This window comes from Cavia porcellus, unplaced genomic scaffold, assembly GCF_034190915.1.
Source record: "Cavia porcellus strain 051 isolate PalLab524CR breed Dunkin Hartley unplaced genomic scaffold, mCavPor4.1 scaffold_6, whole genome shotgun sequence".
NCBI classification, from domain to species: Eukaryota; Metazoa; Chordata; class Mammalia; order Rodentia; family Caviidae; genus Cavia; species Cavia porcellus.
In genome coordinates, this window is record NW_026947489.1 from 66,944,861 (window position 1) to 66,970,121 (window position 25,261).

The 25,261-nt window shown below is 43.0% G+C and overlaps 1 long non-coding RNA gene across 1 annotated transcript in view; it reads left to right on the plus strand.

The window, feature by feature from the left end:
- Positions 1-742: 742 nt before the first annotated feature.
- LOC134476269 (uncharacterized) overlaps positions 743-25,261 on the plus strand; it is a 53,777-nt gene continuing 29,258 nt past the window's right edge. The window contains exon 1 of the long non-coding RNA XR_010047852.1: positions 743-1,228. This is a non-coding gene — a long non-coding RNA (uncharacterized LOC134476269). The remainder of the gene's footprint in view (positions 1,229-25,261) is intronic.

The following is a 25,261-nucleotide window of genomic DNA, read 5'->3' on the forward strand; positions in this document are numbered from 1 at the left end:
GGCTGTGGAAGGTAGAAAAATTCTTATCACGGGGAAAAAGAAATCCCTCTGGTGGACAGATAGGCAAAGCTTAGTGGCATCAATGTGAAAGGCAGGGAAATGGCTCAAGGAAGCTGCATACTGGGTGCCGGGAAGTGCCCGAGGTGCATTCTGGGTACTTAGGGGTCCTTCTAATAACCAGCTGATCTTTCACAGCAGCCGCTCTGGGCCTTAGAGTTTTCTCCAGAACAGACGACGAGGTGGATGCGCTCCTACATCGGGCAGCCCTGTGCCAGACTCTAGTTCCCACCCGAGAGTGGAGCCCTACTTCATGGATGAGAAAATTGAGGCATTCAGTAGCTTACTCAAGTTTACTGAATGCAGACACTAGAAGGCAAGCCGAGATTTGCAGAGCTCCAAAGACCACATTTCTCTGTTTCAGGACCTGTCATCTCTTTCTTGTACTGAAAAGGCAGGAGGAGGTCCAGGACATTTTCACTCAGTTCTGGTCGTGGGAGGCGGTGTTTCCCATGTACAGGAGGCAGCTTGGTGCCATCTGGGGTGTTGAGGAGAACAGATCAAAGGGAAGGCCTCTGAGAGACCGCAGAATCCAAGCTGGTGTTACACAGATCTGGGCCCGGATCTCTGCTGGGCAAGTTTTTAAACCTCTTCCGTGTCTTCATCTGTAAACCAATAATATCCATCATGTAGGAGGGCTAAATGAATCAGCACAGGAGCAGCTCACAGAGTCCAAGCACACAGCAAGCGCTTAGAGCACTCTGGCATCAGCACCCTTTTACTAGGAGAAAGGCCTGGACATTAAGCGTTCTTTCTTCTATAGCCTGACTGAATCCTGACCATGGGACCCCTAACCTAGATGGTCAAGTGGGACTTTCGTGAGCTTATGAATTTTTATAAGGTTCTATTTTTGCAATATCATGTAATGCTCCAGTACCAATGGACACGTCATCTGCTGACCTTTCAGCTGGTGAGGCACTTCCCCAGCACAGAGCCTCGAGGCCACTGGTTTTCTCCTCCGGGGTGAGGCTGTTTAGTGCTCTCTGCTCTCCTCTGCCATTTGCATCCCGACATCCTTATTTTAACATCTGCCTACCTTCGCTGAGAAAGGCCCGCCGGTGATGCCCTCCTGGGTGCTCAGCAATGCCCAGGGGACCCTGTGGTTTCGGCAAGGTGCAGGCATCATGAAACCGAGAGAGAAGAACAAGTGGAGCGAAGAAGTTACTCAAAGGTAGGAGAGAGAAAACACACATGTGTTTTCATTAAGCTCAAGTCAGTGGTCAAGTCGGGTATTTTTTAAGGCTTTCAGTTAAGACACCAGTATAGGAACATTTAAGGAAATACAAGCAGAGTAAATCCCCTTGCAGTTCACTCTCTGTCCTCCAGACGTTTGCCCAGTGATTTTCCTCTGTGATCTCTTTCCATTTTTAAATGCGTTTTAATGGAAATGATAATTCTACCATAGGTTTAATTGGAGTCTTTCTCTTTTCCTGAATGCTATTTCGGGAGGCTTTTGTGAACACTGCTGTGCCTTCTCCATGCTGGTCACTGAAGCCCCTGCATCACCACTCCTTCCTGAGATGCTGCTTCAGGGTCTCAGTTCCAACCAATCCCGGGGGTGAGTGGACAGGCGTGATGTCACAGCCACCGACCTCCATTGCGAGCCTTGCTCATCGCATGTGACCTTGACTTGGTTACTGTCTTGTGCTTCAGCCTCAGTTTCCACCTCTGTGAAGCCAGGGTCACGCAGATGTGACAGAGCTACTGGGGGGTTTTAGATGTGAATCCTATAAACCCCTGGCTGAGAATTTCTTCAGCAACGGGCAGCCGCTGTTAGGAAAAAGCTCTCAATTACCTTATTTTTGGTAAAATAAGGACTCAATTACCTTATTTTTGGTAAAATAAGCCAGGGATTCTTAAGGACTGCAATGGACATATTTTACAACTTTTCTCCTTTTTTTCTTCAGGCAGAGTCCCGGGAGTGGGATTAGTCTAAGGATATAGATTTTTTTTTTTTTTTGTCTTTTTGAGACAGGGTCTCACTGTGCAGTTCAGACTGGACTTGAGCTCACTTTGTAGCCCAGGCTGGTCTCAAACTTGCAACGATCCTCCTGCCTCAGCCTCCCGAGTGCTGGGATTACAGGCGTGAGCCACTACACCTGGCAGGATATAGATATTTTTGTGTCTTTTTTTTTTTGTAATGCTGGGAATGGAATCCAGGGCCTTGCCCATGCTAGGCAAGTGCTTTACCACTGAACTGCATCCCCAACCCTTTACTTTTTTTTAAATTTTGAATAAAAGTTAGGTTGCTTGGGCTGGCCTTGAACTTGTGATCCTTCAGCCTCAGCCTCCAAGCAGCTAAGATGATGGGCTAGTGCCAGCATTCCTGGCTTATTTTTGATGTGCATTGCCAATTTGCCTTCTAGAAAATGCTACGAATTCACATGGTCATTGGCAGTGTAGCACAGTGTAGCACAGGCTACACTGCCAATGACCATGTGAATTCGTAGCATTTGATCCAAATCTAGCAGTCAAAGAAGGTGTAAGGCTAGGAATGGCAGCTGTGCGGTGCAGTATTTAGCAGGTTCTGTAGGAACCAAAGGCAGGAGTTGTGAAGCCAGGGATTTGAGGAGGTAACAGAAATTAGGCTGGGCAGAATTACAGAGAGGTCATTCACTCCTGGATGAATGCAGATACTCCATCAGAACTCAAGTATTCGATGTTAAAGCTTCCCAAATTTACTTCTGATTTAAAGCCTAAAATGGAATTCTGTCCAAACCTTGGGTTTATAATAAGCTGTCTCACTTCACTGTTTAGTTCTTTTCTAGAGGAATTTATTCAACTGTTAAAAACAATTCCTCTAATCTTAGTTTTTATGATGCCTAAGTTGTTATATATTTCATCTAGTCAGTTACTAACCCTCAGGACACAAGTCTGATTTTCTTTTTTGGGAGACGTGAATTTTCACACGGGCTTTAATGTTTTGTTTTATTTTTATTTTTATTTTTTTTGGTCTTTTTTCCTTTTTATTGGTACCAGGGATCGAACTCATGACTGCCTGCTTGCAAGGCAGGCACTTATGCCGCTGAGCTAAATCCCCAGCCCTCGGGCTTTATGTTTTATATAACATCTCTGCAGGGGGATGGAGAAGGCACTGAGTTGGAAATTACTTGATTTGGCTTCAGGGACTGGATCTCTCCTAACTTGCAGGGTAACTTGGGTCAAACCTCTATTCCTTCCCCAAATTTTGATGCCTTCTGTATTAGAGATTCCCTGCTGTGGTGGTCATGTTCCTGGTAACTGATGGTTTACAGTTTTCATGAATCAGTTTGGACGTTTTCCTAACAATATGCCAGGGGGATTTTAATAAAAGGATTCCTCTCTCCATTTTGATAAATACATTTAAAATACCCCCATGGGTATTTGCAGGGAAGGCATCTCTTCTGGCTGGGTCTTGATTTAGGGAGCTGCTGAGGCCTCTCCTTCTATGAAAGTGCTCTCCGCCTCCACCCCATGCTCTAGCCCTGCTCCTCTGACCACGGACTGCCTCTGATCTGGCACTTAGGGCATGGATTTGACAGCACTTTGCTTAGCTTAGCTGCTGTCTCCCATCCATTATCCAGAAAGAAAGGATTAAATATATAAAACTGGAGAACTGGGCCCTTGCAGCAGCAAAATTTGACCCTCGAGATAACTTCCTTCTCATGCCCATCCCAGAGGGGAACGGTGTTCGCTCTGGGAACTCACAAAACTCTGGGGCTTTGGGGAACCCATCTCAGTTTCTCTTGTAGGAAGTTACTATCACCCAAAGGCCCCAGACACTATTTACCGCCACATTAATTGCCTATGCAAGAAAAACACCTAGGGAAACCTAGATAAACATCAATCAAATTATTATTGGAATAAAGTTTTGGTGTCAGGGTAGCACAGTAAAACAGATCTCACTCCAGAACAATCCCAGATGCAGATGTGAAGACTGACAGACCACCAGCTATTTGCAAATTCTCTCTTTTCCAACATCATTCTGAGAACGTAGGATTCACATACTTTCTAGGATGGCTTCTCAAAAAACAGGTGGGCTTGGCGGGACCAGGGTGGCTGAGGTTTGGCCCAATGCCATCTGATTAAATGATATGGTTTAGTTATGGCCCCAAGTGCTGCCACAGTATTTCTGGCAGAGAGGATGAAAGTATCTTGGCCCATGTGTAGACATGACTGCAGGAGGTTGCCGTCATATAATTTAGCTTGAGGTCTCATGAGGGAGTAAAAAAACAAATATCATTGGCATTAGTCACTAGAGAGGAAAGCAACTGACCTGCAAAAAAAATGGAGGCACCTTTTCAAGGGTTGGTCCAGAGAAGAATTTCTTCTTCTCTTTGTTCCCCTCCCTCTCCCCCTTATTGTTCACATAGAATACTATGTACAAAATGACAGACCATCACCATCGCCACACCTATTTCCTGTCTGTATTCCCCTAGAAGCTCTGAGCTCTAAACTCTGGACTCTTGAGAGCCTGGATCTTTCGGATTTTTTTTAATCGGTACTAGGGATTGAACTCACCACTGAGTGCTTGCAAGGCAGACACTTATGCCTGCTGAGCTAAATCCCCAGCCTAGAGTCTGGGTCTTTCTAAACTATTTTGACCTTTTTCACTCATCACCTCCAGTACGTGGCACACTATCTGGCTTGTATTGGACCCTTGCTGGTCCAGGTATGGTTAATGGTTCAGGGGCACTGGTATCACCCAGGAGCTTGTTGGATATACAGAACCTCAGGCTCCACTGGACCCACTGAATCAGGATCTCCATTTTTACAGAGCTTTCCAGGAGAATTGTGAAACACTAAAGTCTGAGAATCCCTGAGTGAGAGAATCCATGACTTTTGAATGTGAAATGCTGGGGAGTCAGTAGATATAGGCCTGGCTGCCACCCATCCCGAGACATGGGTCCTGGAGTGGCCTAGACTTAGGAAGATATGGACCAGTGCTGGGCCTAGAGGTTTTAGTTGTAGAATGAGACCTTTAAGTTGGGTCAAATATGCAAAAGTAATTTTTGAGCAAAACCTTACAGGGCTTATAATACTAAACCAGGACTGAGTGCTGCCCTCAGGGAGCTTAGATTCCAATGACGGCCCTAAGACACACAAATAATGACAACACAGTGGGGAAAGTGGACGGTCTCTCAAAAGCAGAGCAGACAGGGTGCTGGGAGACTCAGGGAAAGAAGGGATTCCTTCAAGTTTATTCTAAATTCTGATCTTCGGTGGCCCTAAAGTCAAAGGCAGTTTCATATGGAGGGGTCAGGGGAGACACTCCAGTACCACAAAGCAACTGTGACACAAGAGCCATAACCCAGTGCTGTCATTGTTCAAAGAACAGGAAATGTGTAGGAGGCCCGTCAGACATTTGATGTAGGTGAGTAAATAGAAATAAAATGAAAAATGAAAGTACATAAAGCTTTCATTTTCTACCCGTGTTTCATACAACCAGCCTGTGAGTATGGTAAAGGCAGGGTCTCATTCTGCTCCTCTCAGTGACCTCAGGGTTGCCCCAGAGCAGGGGCCAGGATTGTGTGTAGAATGGAATTGAACTGAGACCATTTACATGTGTCAGACACACCCTGAGACTGGAGGAACCTGACCTTGTCTTGGGCAGTTGTAAGGGAGTAACGTTGTTGGAGACAAATTACAATGCACAGGAGCTTTATTTGTAAAATTATTTTGAGAAATAGTTGGGTTAGTAGAAATGCTTCTGTTTCAAAGAACAAAAACCTAGTATCTCTTACGTCTGTTATCCCCAGGTGTAGCTGGGAAAGAACTTTATTTTATTATATATATTAATCTCAGTTAATGTATGTCCGCTGGAATCATTCAACCTTCTGCCTATTTTTTCAAAAGAGAGATATGGAAAAGTGGACAGGATTCTTGAAGATTTATTTCTGATGTTAAGCTTTTCTTCTGAGCACATTTAAAGTTACAGACTTTGGTATTTGAAAGAAACTTGGATATCATTCATTTATTCATCCATCTATTCATTCATCCTTCCAGAAGTTTCTGGAGACTTCTGGTGAGACTGACTTGATGTGCCACAGAAGTCTAGATTAGGTAAAACAACAAAATCCACCCCCCTCCAATATACTGTTGAACTGGAAGGAAGGAAGGAAGGAAGCGGGGGAAGGAAGGAAGGAAAGGAGGGAGGAAAGAAGAAAAAAGGAAGGAAGAAAGAGGAATCTCAGAGATAGGTCTTAGGTGCAGAGACTACATTGTTAATACCCAATGAAGTCATGGAAGAGAAACTTAGAACAGGAGACATGGGAATGTAGCTTGGATTCTAACGGTGACCCCATCCCCAAAATAGGAACTAGAAAACTCTCACCAGCCTAGGGAACTTACAGGAGCCTTGCTATCCACAGGGGCTCTGAGTGGAGAAATGGACACTCATGAGAAACTATGAACCTAGTCTCTAACATGTAGGTGTACAATTTGGATTTATAATGTCTATGTGGGGTGGTATTAGAATTAGTTCAAATTAATATCATTAAACTGCACAAAAAATAATCCCTGCTGAAAATGAGCCCACTAGAAGTTACAAATTGGGCTGCAGGTATAGTGGACAAGCGTGTGCTTGACATACAGGAGGCCCTGGGTTTAATCCCAGCCACACACACACACACACACACACACACACACACACACACAGAGGGACAAGTTACAAACTGTACTGAGACAAGCACCATGAGGGACAGCCACCATACAATAAATAGCAATATTAGTGCCCACAAGACTCCAAATAATAGAACATTCTGAAAGAGACCATAAAATGTGTGTTTAAAATATTTAAGGAGATAAAACAGGTCAAGGATGGCAGAGGAGAAATGAATAAGTAAATCTAAAACTGTGAACATTTTGAAATTGAAAAATATAGTCCTCAAAACTCAAAACTTAGGAGATGAGCTAGATGATAGAATCATTAGTCACAAGTGAAGGAAGAAGTCTTTGATACGGAATTTGAATCTGAGCAAGTGACCCCACATGAAGCACGAGTACCTAGAGAGACAGACACCAGAGAGAAAAGGTTAGAAGACAGGAAAGTTAGAGAGAGAAAGTTCAACATTTAACTGATGTCCTGAAAGAGAGGCCTATAAAAAAAATCACAATACTTACAGAAATCCTCTACTCCAAAATCAAAAAGAGATACGCAGCCGCAAGCTAAAGGATTATAGAGTCCCATGTAAGACAATAAAAATAGTTATACACGTAGATACATCAAAACTGAAGCTGCCTAAACAACGGAAATAAAAACTTTGAAAGCTTTTAAAGATAAAAGCAAGCATGACCTGTCCAGGAGTGTCAGTTAGACTGTCGGAGGACCTCTCATTAGCAACCAGTGTGCCAGGCAGGAAGCGTGAAGGCAAAGCACAAAAGCAGAACAATCACCAAAGCAGAACTTTGTGCCCGGGTAGGGTATTATCACGAGTGCGGGCAAAATAATGATATATTCAGGCAAGGACAGAGTTTATGTGTTACACACCCTTCAGGAAAGGATGATTAAAACATTTACTTCATGAAGGGAGCTGAGCTCAGATGAAAGGACTGGTTTCATAAGAAGCAAAAGGAGCAAAAATAAATGTAACTGTATGTGAAAATACTGCTACATCAAAATAATCACGGCACTACAAAATTATTTAAAGTAATTTTGGGGAGCTTACAAATAAGTTGCCATAAAAAATTAAAAAATAAGTTGCCACTAAAGTTCTACAATAAAATAGGAATTTGGAAAGGACTAAAGTTTCCTAAGGTTTTTATATATTGGGGAAAGATTTGGAGATGCTAACTTTGTCTCATTAAAATGAGTATTTCCATTAAAATCTCAAGGATTAAAAAAAAAAATCTCAAGGAGTCCCACTAAATAGAGATAGAACATTAAACTTCCAAATGAGAGTAAAATAAAGAAAATATTATTAATTTACTAAAGAGAGAGAAAGAGAAGAAAAGAAGAGGAAGAGGCAGAGGAAGAGAAGGAGAAGAGAATAAAAGAAAACACAAGACAGTCATGGTGATACACACTTGTGATCCCAGCTCTCTGGAGGCTGAGGCAGGAGGGTCACCATGAGTTCAAGGCTAACCTTGGTTACATAATGCTTCAAAGTTAACCTGAACTGCATAGCGAGACCTTGCCTCCAGAGAAAAAAATAAAAAATTGAAAATAAAAGAGAGCATTTAAAAATAAAAAGGATTGGGAGTGCAGCTCAGTGGTAGAGCATCCCTGGATTTGATACCCGGTACCTCAAAACAAACAATAAATCCCCTTCCAAAACAGCTCACCGTCCAGGAGGAGGTAGGACAGGGTGGACAGGGTGGACGAGGTGGTGATGGGGACAAGCAAAGTGACAATAACAATAGCCTAACATCATGATGAAAGGAGAACTGGAGTCTTATGGGACTGAGAGGGGGACACCTAGCACCCTGTCGGGAGGAGGTTGGGATGGCTTTTGGAAGATGATGACCTCTCAGCTGCAAGGAGACCAAAGGGACAGGAAGAGAGTGCCAGGCAAGGGGGAGGCTTGTGCAAAGCATGGGACACAGCACGTTCTGGTCCTAATCTTCTGTTACAGATGAGAAGCCTTGGAGCCCAGAGAAGGTAAGAGACTGACCCAGGGTCACTAGGTAATTAATTGGTAGCAGAACAAAGATTCCTAGCCAAGACTCTCATCTCCTGCATATCCATTGTGCTTTAGGTTTGCAGCAGGCTGTTCGGAGACTGCATGCTGTTGAGACTTCAGCTGATATTGAATGTGAGGGCCCGTGGGTGTGGGGGCTGCCTCTGTCTGACTGATCCCACGCTGAGACAGAGCCAGGAGCTGGGCAATTTCCAGGGCTGAGCTGCCCAGCTCACCCCACGGAAGCCTCGGCCTTTACCACGGCACCAACGCCAGGCTTAATCATTAACTTCAAGTTCACAGGGCTGGAGCTGGAATGTACAGGGTCTGCGGAGCAGCAGGGACTCCAGTGAGCTAAGAGAAAGATGTCTGCTGAGGTGGGAAGGGATCAAAGTTTAGACTGGGGATTTTCCTCCTTGATGAATCTATGCTCTGGGCTCAGGGATAACAGTTAGTTCTCAGTTTTGTTGGCATTTACATATTTTATTAGCCTGATTTCCTTTCTGTGTTCATAGCCAGTTGTGCTGTCTGCCACAGCCCTCACCTTGCATGGTATTTTCTCATCCACCTTCCCCACTATACCGTGACCTCCACTGAAGGCGAGACGCAGAGTTTTAGCATCCTCAGTGCCTGGCATAATTAGAAACAGCTGCTGCTTGTTAAAAATTTGCTGATTGGTTGAATAAATGAGACTCTAACTCTGCCTAACGGTGTTTGACCTAAAGCACCTTAATTTTTTTTCTAAATTACAAGAAATGGAAATTGATTCTGTTTAGAAATTTCAACAGAGGCTCACAAACGTCTTATGAGGTACTCTGTGGTATTATAAAATATCCAAGTTAGGATGAAGTCCCCTGGTCTAAAGGGCTGGGATGTTCTTAAAAAGTGTAGCTCTCATTTCCCACATCTGGAGGACCGCAGAGCATATCTAAGCTTGCTTTGGCATTCTCGGGAGAGGGGTGCTATTCATGCATGAGGCAACATTTATTGAGGAAACAAAAGCCCTGCAGAGGGCAAATTCCACCAGCATAATAAAGGTAACTGCACCTTATAATTTTTGAAGTCTACAGCCTGCAGCTGGAAAGACTGTTAGCAATAGCACTGCTGAATGCTGGGAGCACACCTTTAAAGAGATTTCTGGATCTCAAGAAAACTTGGAAGGTGAGGTGCAGACGGTAGCAAGAGTTCTCTGTCTCTTGCTGGTGAATCAATTTGTTGACCTGTAAAGTAGGAACCGTCTTGTCTTCTCCAGGTACTTAAGCATTTGATGGCATAGAAAGTCCTTGGCCGCTAGGAGATGCTCAATTGCAATGCAAATATTTTTACTCTCTTGAAAGTGAGAATCCTGAATCTCTCCAGAGGCAAATGTGGAGATGCATTCTGTTTACAGAGACCATGTGACTGATGCATCATGATTCAGAGCCCAGTCTGATTGGGAAAGAATCACTGCCCTACTGATACTGGCTTAAAGTGAAAACATTTGCTTATTGTGTTACTACGGCCAGCACTGGAGGATGCTGGAGAATAAACTTCCCTCGCAGGAATAGTTGCTCTCCTGGAAAAGCCAGCTTGCCTGGTTGGAGTTGAGCCAGAAAGTTTGACTCTCACCCTAACAAATCTGATACTGTCCCCAGATCCCAGACAGTGGGGAAACTGGCCAGTATCAGGGAGGTTCTTCTGAGCCAGCCTTTAGGTGTTTTTCTTTTCTTTTTTTTTTTTATTTGTGGGTTTGTGGCATAAAATACACTGAGTTTGAACTCACCCCTTTCTGCTGCCTGTAGTTCCCAGAGCACTGTAAGTCCTTTAGTGTTCTAGCACTCGTGTTAGGAGACATCAGTTCAGAAGGAACTTGGGCTTGGATTCCTCCAACACCCCATCTGCCCTCCCTTTGAACACCAATCTAGAGCAAATTGCCTCTGCAAGAAATGAGAAGACTCCAGGATGCTCTGGTCACCCGATTTCTTTCCCTTTTTCTTTTTCATCTCTCTTCCCTGCCCTAAAAACTAAGATGAAATGAGAAGTAAATTGCCAGGGGAGATCCTCACCCAGGGCAGATTTCCTGTCTTTGCTTAGGGGCATGGAGACCCTGAGTGGGGAGGCCAAATGCAGGGCACTCTCCCAGAACCAGCGCTGGGGTGACAGGTGCAGGCGGGGTCCACTCCTCCATGGGGTGGGGGAGGGGGTAAAAAAGAGAAGGAGCAGGAGAGACTATGTAGGAGACCCAAGGGCTGACCCCTTTCTTTTCTCCACCCCAACCTGAAACTGTCAGCCCACTCCAGAGAGAGAGAAAGAGAGAGAGAGAGAGCGAAAGAGAGAGAGAGAGAGATTGAGGGAGGAGTGGGAGTGGGAGAAAGAGACGAGGAGGGGGGAAATCAAAGAAAATTGCAAAAGTCAATGGCCTGGAACCAGAGGTAGCCTCAGCAACTGCAGTGTGACTTTGATTCCCCTATCATAACCCTGAATTAAAAATTCAGGCAATTATCTGCATGGCTTCCTTCTGATTAGAACGAGCCAGAGCCTCATTAATGCATCGGCACAGAGGAAAGCCATTAGGGTCTGTGAAATGGAATGTTTCTCTGAGAACAGGTTCCGCTTGATGTAGAATACCCAGCAAAAAGAAATTTCACACATTTTTGAGCTCAGAGTCACAGGACGGCACCCTGCTTCAGGGCTGCAGACCTTGCCACCGCTGTCCCCTCTCAGCAGGCTGTGGGCGAAAGCCACCTTTGTTTCCCAGCCCTTCGCTGGCACTTCTGTCCTGCTGTTGGGTGCAAAGAGGGGAGGGCATTGAGAGGATGCTCCCTTGCTTGGTCCTAAGCCACCAAGTCAGCCTGGATTCTCAGTCTCAAAGTCCTTGAGCCATGAAGAGCTCCAGAATTTCCTGGGAATTCATGATCCTCCCTTGCCAGCACTAAAGCAAGCTTGTCAAGGAGAGTAAAGGTTTTAGACTCCAGAAGAGATTAAAATCTCTGCATATTCCAAACCATCTCTGTCCTTCCTTGACTTCTGCAGTGACTTGCGCATCCCAAGATGACCCAGTCAGGATCTGGTGAGGCTGTGGTAGCCTTGAGGGCTTGTTGCTTAGGACACAGTGAAGGGTTGGAGGTAAGGAAGGAATCCTTCCTTCATGGTTTAGGAAACCCTTCATTTGTCCCTTGCCTGCATGTGCAGAACTTCTAGAAATACAAATGTACTTCTTAGTGCCTTCCCGGGGAGCATTCCCACATTTGGCATTTGGAAACTCTTGTGTATCCTGCCTTGGGATTTCTAGGGACAGCACCTTCCCCTAAATTACCTGTGGGGGAATCCAAGGGCAATTTTCCAAATAATCAGTTCATCTTTTGGGGGAGTTGGACTTGCCTCTATTTTGTCTACATTTTCCTCAAGCCAGTGGGTGGGACTTGGGACTGCTTCATCTCAGACAGCTCATTGTTCCTCTAATACATGGTCTCAGGATGCTGAATATTAGCCCTTGAGATAATAACGTTAATAACCTCTTGAGGAGAAAAGCCAACCTAAAATTGGGAGAATTGAAAAATGAAAAATTTTTTGTGGGAAGAGATTCAGTTGAAATCAATAGAATGCCGAGCAGGAAAAGATTATCCTTCATAATGAGTAAGCCACACTCAGCTCCGGCCACACGCTAACAATTCTGTGTTAAGCCAGAGCTCCGTCTCGGCGGTGCTGTATCTACACTGCAGTTGGATTGGAGTCAACGCGTTATTCCTATACTGTAGTTTGTATCAACAGCGCCCCCTACTGCCCATGAGTAAAAAACAGGGGCAACCGGTAGTCATTTAGCTTTGCAGAAGTGTTTTCAGCCACCTCCCACACTGAAGAAAAAGCCCTGTCAACAGGGATTTTTACGAAATGTGTTTTTAGTACTGCAGACAGTTTTATCGGGAAGGCTGCTAGAGTTTACCTCACCCTCCGACATAGACAAGATGCTGGGTGATTCAAGCATGCTCCTGTGGGCTCCGAGTGTTCGGTCTCTAATACTTAGCCAAATCAACCCCCAGCAAAGTCAGATGTACTGGAGAATTACTGAGAATTACTCGTGACCTCAGATGATCCCCAGGGTGAGGGCCGGTTCTTGGGAGGGTGGGGCTCTCTCTGGGCTCACCAGTTGGTATGAGAGAGATAGGAGCCGGCCAAAGGTCAAGAATGTGGGCCTTCTAGAGAGGGCTGCTCCTCCACAGCACACACCTTTCTGCCGAAGCAAACCGTCAAATCCCAACTGTTAGTGTCTCAGCACCATTCTCTCTACTTCCCAACATTTTACCTATAGTCTCTCACCTCATTTTGGTCACCCTTTTTTCCCTATCTTTGTAACTTAGTACTCATTACTCATTGAACAAAATTTTGGGGGCGACTATTATTTACTGGCTATGCAGGAAACCATGGCTATAGCATTGTAAAGCAGACAAAATCTGTGCTCTCATGGGCGGTACATTCTAGTTAGGGACATGGAAACCAAACAAAAGATCACAAAACAAATGGATATGGCAGAGGTGTAATGCTGTGCACAAACACAGCTAATTTAAGGGGTAGAGGGTGATAACCAAAGTCACATGTTAGCAGTTGGTCAGGGAAGGCCTCTCCAGAAAGCACTCTGGGAAACCTTCAGAATCCGCTGTGGCCTTCCAACCTGCTTTCCCACCTTCCAAACTGGGACTGCCTGTTTGACTAAACCTCCCCAAATACCTCTCCCCTCTCCACTCTCCGGCCTTCCCTTGCTCATCTCTGCTCAAGCTTCATCTTGCAAAGATACACAGATCTTATCACTGGTTATGTCCTTGAGGTTTGCTGTCAGAGCAAAGAGGAAGGGAGCAACGTATGAGTTCATTTATCCCCCTTAGAACTGCAGATTCTATATTACTGCTCCGTTTTACAAATGTGCAAAGTAAGACTTGATTCATACAAGGGCAACGATGCCTCATGGCGGAACCGGGTTTTAAATCCTGGTCTGTTTGGCACTGTAGTCTGTACTCTGCCCATGAAGTGAGTGAGTGTACATCAGGGTGTCAATGCATAATGAATATAAGGAAACGGGAAGCTCAATGTCTCAGAAATGCAAAGGAATGCTTACACCTTGCCTTCTCCTGGATTACAAATCTTTGCTACTAACTGGAGGATCATGGGCCCTTCACTTCCCCTTCCAGGAACTCATAATCTCTTTCTCCACATTGGGGTCAGGCCAGATGATCTCTCAGGTATTTTCTGATATTCTGAGGAATACAGTCTCCTGCTAAGGGTAGACAAAGGTAGCTGGCAAGTGACTTCATTGCATCCCAGGTCTAAATCTGAGTTTTTGTTAACAGACAGAGAACAAGATACAACTATTTGTTCCTTCAAGTAAAATCCAACATTTACCAAACACTATGCACTTGGTGGGCCATGGTGTATGCTGAGGATACAAAAATAAACTTTTAAAACCTTATTCTTACCCTATAATAGAATAGAGAGATAGACAAATGAGCCAACAAATCATTATAATAGTAACAGTGCCTAAAATTTTGCATGGAGTTCACTCTCTGTCAGATTTTGTTCTGAGCACTTTATACCTTTTAATTTTTCTAACCATCCAACAAGGTAGGTACTATCCAAGTAAGTGAACTGAGGTACAAAGTGGTGCTTATGTCAAGGGGGTATAGTGAACAGTAATAGTGCATGAAAAGTGTTTATTTACAGCACTTTGATAATAGAAATAATTATAGGCAGATGTCTGAAGTTATATATGAATTGCAAACTGTGGATTAGTTCCCTTATATTTCTGTTACTTCTTGCCTGGCCCTTCTGTCATTTAGGATCAGATATACACATCCCCTTTGGAGGGAAGCAGTTTTCCATAAAGAGCATAGGAGGCTCTAGGGTTGGAAACTCAAAATTCGTGATTTGTGTGGTAACTCAGGATATAGAACAAACCGGGCAAGTGAGAACCAGTTTTCCTGCCCTCAGGGGCTGCGGGGACAGAGGCGTGTACATGCATGTCCTGCAACATGGAGCTGCTGTACCCTGTTCCCCAGCAGAGCTTGTTGTGCAGGGAGTTCTGGGGGTCAGCCCCGGAGCAAGGCCACTGTGTGTGTCAGATGTGCCTGAAGTGGCCCTGTAGTTTGTTTGCTGGGCACTCACAGGATAAGAGAACAGTGTTCTGGGTTTGAGAGCAGGTGGAGGTAGAAATCTTTGCTACTGACCTGATGGTCATGGGCACTTCATTTCTCCTTCGTGGGGCTCATAATCCCTCTCTGCAGGCTAAGATTAAAGCACATAGTCTGCCAAGTTTCCCTGTGGCAGTGTGGTAGAATAAATGCCCAGCCCCTAGGACAAATGGGGAAATAAAAAGAGAATCACTAGATCTGAAAGGTCCTCTAGAACGGGGACAAGAGAAAAGTGCTGCCTGGAGGAAATGATGCCCCAGGACTGGGACACGGAGCAGATTTTTTCAGCACTGCTGCAAGCAGGAAGTAGCAATTGCCTGAAGCAGGCGTCTCTGTTGTCTGCCTTGTCCACTGCTCTGTCCTGTAGGCCTTGTCAGGTGATAGGCAATCAGTCAATATTTGGTAAAGGAATGGCATGGGGTGGGCAATCAAATCTCCTTTTGAAACTGCAGTTCAGCCTCTTACTAGCTATGCAACCCTAATTCTCCATTCTTCATCTATAAGATGGGGATAAAAATTGGGCGGATCTTTACTAATCTGAGTTAAAATAGAGTGGACACATAGGAAGTTCTTGGTGTGTGATCCAGCAGAAGTTCTCAGAAAGTCTTCGCTCTTAGTAGGAGTGGATGTCTCTAGCCCCACCCCAACCCTGTACCTCCAGCTCTGGATTTAGTCGTTTTCCCCTGGCTTCCTCTAAAGGTTAACCTTGAAGAAAAGATGGGGAAACCAGGGTTGGATACGATGAAGCTCCCATTACCATGATACAGTGGAGATTCCTAATAAAAATTAAGCTCAGGTCTTTTAAACATTTACTTTTTTTTTTCTTGCACAATTGATTTTGTGGGCCAGTATTCATGTATGAGACGAGAGCCTTGGTGGCATTTAAATCTCAACAGCTTCCTTCCTAGCAGGCATGTTTACCCACAGAGCAATGTAGCCCTCACCTGCCTGCTCATCTTTCTAAACAAGTACAGCTCTTCAAGTGAGTTGTCACTTGACGTCTGCTAACAGAATTCAACTTTAAGAGAAAGAGGACAGACCAGTAAGTGGAGCTTTGTCCTTCTTTCCTCCCCACCACAAGACCTCTGAGCTTTCCTGAGGAAGTTCCCCACAAATAGTAGTGAACTTATTTCTTGTTCAGATACAATCTTTTAAAGATGAGCAAAAAATGTATACATTACATTAATTTTTTATTTAAAATCTAATAGGGATTTCCTTGGCTTTCCTATTATTTAAATGCTAACAGGGCAAGCAGCTGTCCCGTCTGCCTGAGATTATCCCATTTTAGCACTGAAAATCCCACTCCTGGGACACTGGTCAGTCCTGGACAAACATTTCTTCAATGTCCTGAGCAAACTCGGGACAGATAGACTCGTCAACCCAAGGGAGTGTTGGGAAAGGTATTTTTTGTTTGTTTTAGTTTTTTTTAATGGAAAAAACAATTTTAGTCCTTGGAAATTAGAAAGTTCACCACCCATGGAAGAAAAACAAAAGGATTTGCACTTCTTTCTGTCTGATTGCCTGTGTGGGGCTCTGCAATTTGTCCCCATGTAAAGGTGTATCCTCTCACATAGAGGTTCCTCTTTAGACATGTGGAGTGACCTGTGTGTTCCATTCCTTCTCACAAAGCATTCTTCCTCTTTTGTGGTGGCCTTGGACCCTCGCACATGTGGACTCACTACATGCAGCAGTCTCTGGCCATAGAGAATGCAGCATAGCCTGTTCCACACCTCAGGGGAATGGGGGAGGACCTGTTAGGCTATGGACCGTGAGTACTTGAGGCCCAACCCTGGGACTCCAGTGCTGCTCCTGCAGGTGGGGTCTGGGCAGTCACTGCTCTGCCTGGTCCAGATGGAATCACTGTTCCATGCTTCTCACTCTGTTCCTGGACTCAGCCTCTCCTTTCCTGAGAACTGCAGGGGACATTCCTTTCAGACACAAGGTTCAGATAAACTCTAACCATTTGGGGTTGATTCATTCTGTCTGTTGTGTCTATGGCTTAGCCACATGCTCCAGGGCCAAATGTAAAATGAAAATGTGGGGCCCTGGCCATGGGTAGGAAAGTCACTGTCCCTTTCTGTGGATCCATTGGCCTAGCCTATGGTGGTCAGGCAGGACCAACCCCGCTGGGATTGCAAAGCTCCTGATGAGTTTGCAACAAAATGTCCCTGGTATAGCCAGCCGGTAGAAAGTTCAGCCACAACCTTACCGTCTCCCAAGACATCATGGGGAACATGCATCACCTGTGTCTTCCTTCCATGTCTGTACCCAAGTTCCTGTAGAGGGTGAAAGAAAAATGCTGACTTCCCTCTGCCAGTGTGACCCAGCTCGCCTGCTGCTGCCATGCTGGTTTGAAGATGACAGAAGTCTTGAATGGTTTGGGAGGAGGCGGTGGGCAGGAGCAGGCCACCAGGGAACAGGAGCATCTGTCCCAAGGAGACAGGGAAACAGCAGGGAGCAGAACATCGAATGAGGTGAGGCTCCAAAGTCCATCAATCTGTCAGATTTCACCTACAAAACACAAATTCAAAGATAAAAAGTATTCAGTATTTGACATTGAACCCAAATTTCCCTGGTTGCAGATGCAGGAAGCTGGCCAAACAGTGAGAATTTGCAGCTAGCCATGCTTTCTCTACTTGTGTTCTCTTTTGCCTCTGGGAAGCTCAGAATCAAAATTAATGGCTTGTTTCTAATCACTGTGGAGGACCTGGAGTCTGCATTGCACATTTCAACTTTCAAATTTTGCTCTGGTCTTGATCTTCAGATCACTCAACACTCTGCTTGTTTTGGTTTTTGTTTGCAATTTTCATCTTTTATAAGTTCTAAGGATGCACAGTTATTATTCATAACCTGTGGAGATTGGTTCCCTGTTCCCCCAGGGATAATAAAACCCACAGAAACTCAAGTCTTTTACACCAAATGGTGCAGTGTTGGCCCATCATGTATGCACACCCTCACGAATACTTGGTTCTAAATTTCTTACATTGCATGGATTCAGTGTGGTGCTACAGCCATAGCAAATTCAAGGTTTTGCCTTTTTGGAAAACTTAGAAAGTTTTCTCCCAAATATTTTCAAAATGTGGTTGATTGAATCCTCGGATATGGAACCACAGCTACCGGGGACATATTGTAATTTTATAAACACATTCAAACAAATAACTATAAATCCTTTGCCAAAAAGATAGGTTGTAAATTTAAAAAGAAAATGTTTTTTCCCCTAATCCTGCCTTTGATTCTCAATGTAAATAAATGATTTTGGTGATGACAATGCAATTAGAATACTTGCGTCAACACAGTTCCTCTGTTTCACTGCATGTTTGGAAATGCAGAGTGAAATACATGATCGATCCACCATTGGCAAAGCTTATGTTGAACTTGTTTTCCAGTGGCTATGGCTTTGCATGAGACCAATTATACTTTTCTATTCAATCTCTGTAGAGCTGGGCTGGGGATTTAGCTCAGCAGTGCCTGCCTGGTTGTAAGGTTGTTGAGTTTGATCTCAGGTACAAAAAAAAAAAAAAAATCTCAGTCTCTGTAGAAAAACTGGTGGCCAATCTCTATTACAGCAACACCATGCAATTCCTGTGGTTATCTATTGCTGCATTACAAATTACCCCACCTGAACACAGCAAACATTTACTGTCTCATAGTATCTGAAAGTCAGAAATCTAACAGCAGGTTAGCACTGGGTAGTTAGGGCTCAGGCTTTTGCAGGAGACCGCAGGTAAGATGCTGGTTGGGCCATAGTCATCTGAAGGCTAGGGTAGAGCTGGGTAATGAGAGGACTTCCAGAGGCTGCTTCAGCACCCTCAATCCGTGATGGGGAGCTTCTGGAGAATTACTGATCCCAGAATGAGAACAAGAAGGAAGCCAGGGTGCAGTTCCAATGTCATCCTTTCTCATGTGCTATTTGTTGGAAGCAAGTCACAAGTTCAGCCTCCATTCAGGGGGAAGGAGTTAGAGTCTACCTTTTGGCAGGAAGAGTTTCAAAGTGATGGTGGACACATTTTAAAACCACACTGTCCCAATACATTAAGTGGCTGGACCTGTAGGTGAATTTCAATAAAACTGTGCTAGTGATAATGTATCAGAAGAAGCTTAGGTTTTGGCTCAGATCTGAGTTTGAAACTAGTATTTTCTCCTTACTACTTTATGGGATGTGGGGCAAAAGGATAGTCTCTGAAACCTAATCTCTGCATTTGTAAAATTCTTTTATAGTGTTGTTATCATATTTAAATTATGATATTTACATTTTTATTTTATGGTGCTGGGGATTGAGCCCAGGGCCTTGTGCATGCAAGACAAGAACTCTACCACTGAGCCACCTCCCAGCCCTAAATTATAATATTTGAATGAGGTGACTCATGCTAAATCAGTTACAAATTGCTTGGGGTCTTATGCTTTTACAATTTGACAAAGATCTCTTTAACAGTAGTGTTGTGGGGTGCGGTGGTACATGCTTGTGACCCCACTTACTGGGGAGCTGGAGGCAGGAGGATTGAAAGTTCAGGTCCAGCCAAGACAAGTTAACAAGATCTGCCTCTAAACAAAAAATTAAAAAGAGCTGAGCCTGGAGATCAGAGGTAGAACCTTGCCTAACATATTTCAAGGCCTTGGGTTCAATCTCTAGCACCAAAAACAAATGAACTATTTTCAAAATAAAGAATCTGGGCTGAGGGTACCTCAGTGATGAGTGCTTATAGCATGATCACAGCCCTGAGTTCGATCCCCAGCTCTTCAAAAAGTTAGAATAAATAAGTAAATAATGAAAATTTACAAAAAAAAAAAGAAAATTTACAATGTTATGTACAAAATGAATACATACTTAGAAATGACAAAAATAATACATTTAAAAGGCTCACACAAATATCATAAATATTCAAAATGCAAAGAAAAGAATTTTAAAAATTTTCCATTGCACATATCTCTTCTGACTGCCTACTTCCTGATTATTTCTTAAAATGACACTTCTTTTCCCAATAGTTTCTATAGCTGAAAGAGAAAGAGAATTTAGTCTTTCTTCAGCACGGTTGATTAAAATTTGGTTTTAGTTTTTGGAAGGTATTAGTGTCCCAACTCATGCATACTGCCATGCACGTTTTCAAAGTTGTCAAATTTGGGAACACTTTAATCAGGTGGTGACACATTAGCCAGGGACATGGGGAGGGGCTGAGTAGGAGTGGGGCTTGAGGCCTCAGTTTCCCCATCAGTCCTCTTCTGTAAGCTGGTCAGATACCTTGGTGGACCTCACACGTAGCAGATGCTCAGGAAGTGAGAGAGACTTAGAGGTAGCACTTATTTTGCTGCTCCACTGTCTCAGGTGGCATTAGAGATTTCCCATCCCTCACTGTCCCTTCCTCTTTCTATAGTAGACCCTCAAGGCCCCAAAAGGCAGAGACAAGATATACATCCTTTGTTGTGATGCAGTGGAGAGGATACTGGACTTAGAGTAAAAACACGAAGGTTTGAGGGCTGTCTTTGTCACTTATCAGCTGTGTATTGAACAAATTTTCCAACCCCTCTGTGTCTCCGTCTTCTCATTTCCGAGCTGGGCCTGGTTTGTGCCAGCCTCAGAGTTACTGAGATGAATGGCAGGGTGTAAGTACAAAGGGTTTGAAGATTATCAAGCAATTTTACTGATGTAAAGTATTTTTATTTTGGTATCTGGAGGAATTACTGAAGAATCAGATTGGACACTAGCCAATGTTTATGAGCATCTTATGTTCTTTGTTCTTTGTGGCCCGAAGGAATTGGAAATTCAAACTGGACATGAATCAAATTTGCCCTAAAGATCCAGACAGCAAAATAGTCTGTGATTTAAAAAAAATTACCAAGCCCCAGATGTTAGCCATAATTTGTGCTAGATATGAGTATTCAAAGGTAGATAAGATACAGCCGTGGCCCTTGAGGAACGGTAGATCTGGCAGGTGGAACTCTAGGCAGGCATTGGGAGGGTGGCTAAGTTCCCCAGCCTGCTATGTTTAAAACCTGGGTCTCTGTGGACCTTAGTGTCTCCTTCTATAAAGGGGTTCAGTTAACTGTGCAAGAGGGGAATGTAAACAAATGAGCTCAATTCTGCAAATCTTAGAAGATAGGTGGACAGGTGTCTGATGTGGTCATCAGAGAACTGAAGGGAGCCCTCTGTTGGACTGACCATTTTCCTAGAGGAATTTTCAGAAAGCTTTGAAGTGCCACCAGGACAAGACTAGAGGTGCATTCTCTTGTAATTTACTCCTCCATATGGGCTCTGGAGGCCACTCATAAATATATCATTACTTAACCGTGCCCTACTCAGGGGAAGACTGACAGAAGAGGGGCTTGGAAAGGGAGGAATTGCTATATTAAGGTGTCTGGGAGTAAGTGGCCTACAGACACAGCTGAAACTCCCAAGCTTCTCTCCTTAAAGCATAAATATTTCCATCTAAGATCACAGACTCCCTTGCCATAAAATCAATGAAACCACAAGGAAAATGATCTCCTGCATGACTGCCCTGGAGATATCTCAAACAGAGTTCTTTCTCCTCTTGGAGAAGTTACTGTACTATGGCTCCTAATTTGAAATTTCAGCACTACTGTTGAGAATTCAAGGCTAAAAGCGTGTGTGAGCTGTGTGTCTATTTCATTCTACCTGCAGAATTTACAACAGAAGACATGTTTTATGATGGATATATCTGTGCAGCTCCCATTGCAGCAGACTTTTGCTTGGAATCAGAAGAGCTGGGTTCAGACACCAGCTCCTTTAATTGCTGGCTGAATGTCTTTGAGCAAAGTAGACTCTCTAACCCAGTTTCCTTTATCTGGTAAAAGGTAAATAATAAGGAAGAATCTGTCTGCCCTCCTGGGAAGGCAACATGATCAAAGGAAATCTGTTTATGCAATGTTTTATAAACCATAAAGCTCTTGATAAATAGCAAGTTTTATTACTAAAAGGTAAGAAGCTCCATAGTGCTAATATACCTTTCAGAACAGAGAATGTGGTTTGAATTGGCTTAAATAGCAGTGATGTATTGTGGTGGATTAACTAACTGTCAGCTTGTAACATCCAGCTGAACTGAATCATTGTGGTGCTGGGCCTGGAAGACTCACCTAAAGACTGTTGCCAGAAGCATAAAAGGAGAACTAGAGAGTAAGACGATGCTGTTGATTCTCCTAAAGAAGGTTGTCATGCTGGTTTTCCTGATATGAACACACTGTTATCATCAGAGGAGCTCTGGTTCTCAGTGTTGCTGAGAACGGCTGTGGTTCTCTTCGGGGGAGCTCTGGTCCTTACCTTGAGTGTTGTTTCTTGGCTCCAGATCCCTCAGCTGGCTGCTACAGATTCTTTATCCTAGTGGAGCAGTTTTTTTAAATTCCACCACTGGCCTTTGGGCCTTCTCAGTGCAGATCTTTGATACAGACTTACATGAGACATTGTCGTGGGCTCTGGGTCTCCAGCTGGACTTGTAGAGGACATTGCCATGGGCTCTAGGTCTTTAGCTGGACTTGTATGTCTTCATTGTCATGGGATCCAGACACTCAGTTTGGATCTCTAGTGTGTGGACAGATCTCTTACACTCTTTTGTACTTTGAGGTGAATATTCTAAAATAATCCTATAAATTATGTGTCCTGTTAAATCTATTCCCTTGCAAACCCTGTCTACAACAGGTATTTTGAGTTATGTAGGGCAGAATGGCAGAGGTGGGACTGAGTAAGGTGAAGACCAGTATCACACAGTGTCATTAATAGCTTCTAACCATCTTCTTACTCTGTCTTCTGTGATGACAGATTTAACTTCACCTTTTGTATTTATAAGGTCCTCATGGTCACCAGTACCTAGAGTGACTACAAGTCTCTTGTCTTCGCACAATACCCGCAAGGGACAGAGAAGTGTTTCCAATAACTTCCATTGAATAAAGACAAAGAAAGAATTGAGGAACGCTTTTTTTTCTAGACTTGTATCAAATTTCATTTGTTCTATCTACATAGCCAGGAGATAAGATATGCTGCTTGATTTAACAGAATTAACTACAGCCCTAGAATTTCAGGCGGTATTTGGATGCCAATGAAACCACATTTGGAGGAGGTTGTCCTATCAGAAGAGGAGTGGATGCTGGGTTGAAATAACAGCATGGGTTGGTTTATTCACATTGCCAAATACTATTCCAACTGATGATGATGATGCAATTTATCCACTCTACTATTGAGGAATATTTGGTAGTTTCCTGTTTTAGGCTCTAACAGTTCTGCTGTGAGCATTCTTTTAGTGAAATAGCTTTTGAGGACTTAACTATGCAATTCTATTGAGTGCTGTTTTCCTGGGAATGGAATTGCTATGCCAAGAGTATGCGGATGCTTAGCTTCAATGGTTGCTTCCAAAGGGATCGATAAACATACATACCCACCACAGGACAGGAAAGTCCTAGACACTCCAAACACTTTCTGGCAATTGGTGTTATTTGTCTTTTCCATTTTAGCCATTCTAGTGGACATATAGAGATATTGTATCATGTTTTGAATTTGTCTTTGATGGATAATGAAATTGAGCACTCATGTCTCTCTCTCTGCCTTTTTCCCTTTCTTTTTTCTTTTATTTCTTTGTTTCTTTCTTTTTGTATTGGGGATACAGGGTCCTGGCCCTTTACACAGAGATATACCTTCAACCTTTTTATTTTTTCTACTTTGAGATGAGTTTCAGTAAGTTGCAGAATTTCCCAGACTGGGCTCAAACTTGTGATCCTCCTGTCTCAGCCTCCCAGAGTACTGGGATTACAGTCATACACACTATGTCTGACTTACCTATTTTCGTATTGGTTATTCTGGTTGTCTGCATTTTTCTTTTTAAAAAAATTTTATTTTATGAGAAAAAAGGTAAAACAAAATTTTACAACAAAATAATAGGAAAATAACACTAGTTAGTGCAGTACACTTAGTTATCTGTAAAGTAGTTGGTTAGGGTACAAGATAAGGTCATAAAATTTCTCAAATTGATACTAGCACAAACTTTCCTTTTTAATGAACTAAGATATACTAATAGTATAATTAACTTGCATTTTTTCCCTTTTCTCTATTGTTTTTCTCTTTCACCCATCCTAGTTCCTTTTTCCTTTTGAACAATTTCTTCCCTTTTCACAGTATCCATTTACCTTTTAGAACTTATGTACTCTTTCAATTTCTGCACCAGGGTGATAATATGATGTTTACAATGTGAGTCTGATTTTTTTCACTTATGAATGTGGTCTTAAGTTATATCCATTTACCTATAAAAGTCTCCAGTTAATCCTTCTTACAGTTGAGTAGTACTCCATTGTATAAAAAGACCACAATATTTAAAATTTATTCCCCAATTGATGGGCATTTGGGTTGTTTCTAACATTTAGCTATTACAAATTGTGCTGCTATAAACATGAGTGCACATATATTGCTGTGGTATGATGTTTTTAGCTTTCTAGGAAGATATGCAGAAGAGGAACAGCTGGGTCAATGGGACCTGTAATCTTAGTGTTTTTTTTTTTCAATTTTAAAAAGAAAAAAGAATAAAAATGATGATACAGAATTCAAAACAGGATAATAGTAAATTGACAAGATTAATATATTTCTTGTTATATTCAAAGTAGTTGCTTGGATTACAAGATATAGGCATGAAAAATTGGTCAAACAATGTAAGCACAAACTGTTTTTGATGAACTAACAGAGATTAGTAGTACAATTATTTTATCTATTCCTATATCTTATACCTTCTACAATCTTTTCCCTTCAAAGGGAAGAAACTGCTCAAAAAGGAAAGAACAACTGGGATGGGAGAAAAGAGAAAATAAAAACCTAGTTTGTTGAGGAAGCTCCAAGTGATTTCCATGTGGTTTTACCAATCTACACTGCCCCTAGCAGTAGAGAAGGGTTCCTTTTCCCTACAGCCTCTCCAGCATATTCGTGATTTCTTGATAATAGCCATTCTTGCTAGGGTGAGATGAAATCTCAGTGTTGTTTTAATTTGCATCTCTTGAATGACCAGTGATGTTGAACATTTTTTCTTGTATTTATTTGCCATTTGCATTTCTTTATCTGAGAAGTGCATATTCATCTCAGATGCCCATTTTTGAACTAGGACTTGGAATTTGGGTGGTCTGATCTTTTTCAATTCTTTATGTATTCGAGATAGAAGTCCTTTGTCTGAGGGACAATTGGCTAAATTTTTTCCCACTGTTTTTTTTTTTTTCAGTTTGTGATTTATTTTACTGTGCAAAATCTTTTTAATAAGATGAGGTCTCAGTTGTTGGGCCTTGCAAGTATTTCTTGGCAGTCTAGGTTTTGTTCATGAACTGTCTACCTACATCTAAGTCTTTAAGACTTCCACCTAGTTTCTCTTCCAGTAGATTTAGTGCTTGTGTTTTAATATTTAGATCTTCAATGTATTTTGACTTTAGTTTAGTGCACAGTGATAGTGATAGGTCTATTTTAGTCTTCCACATGCA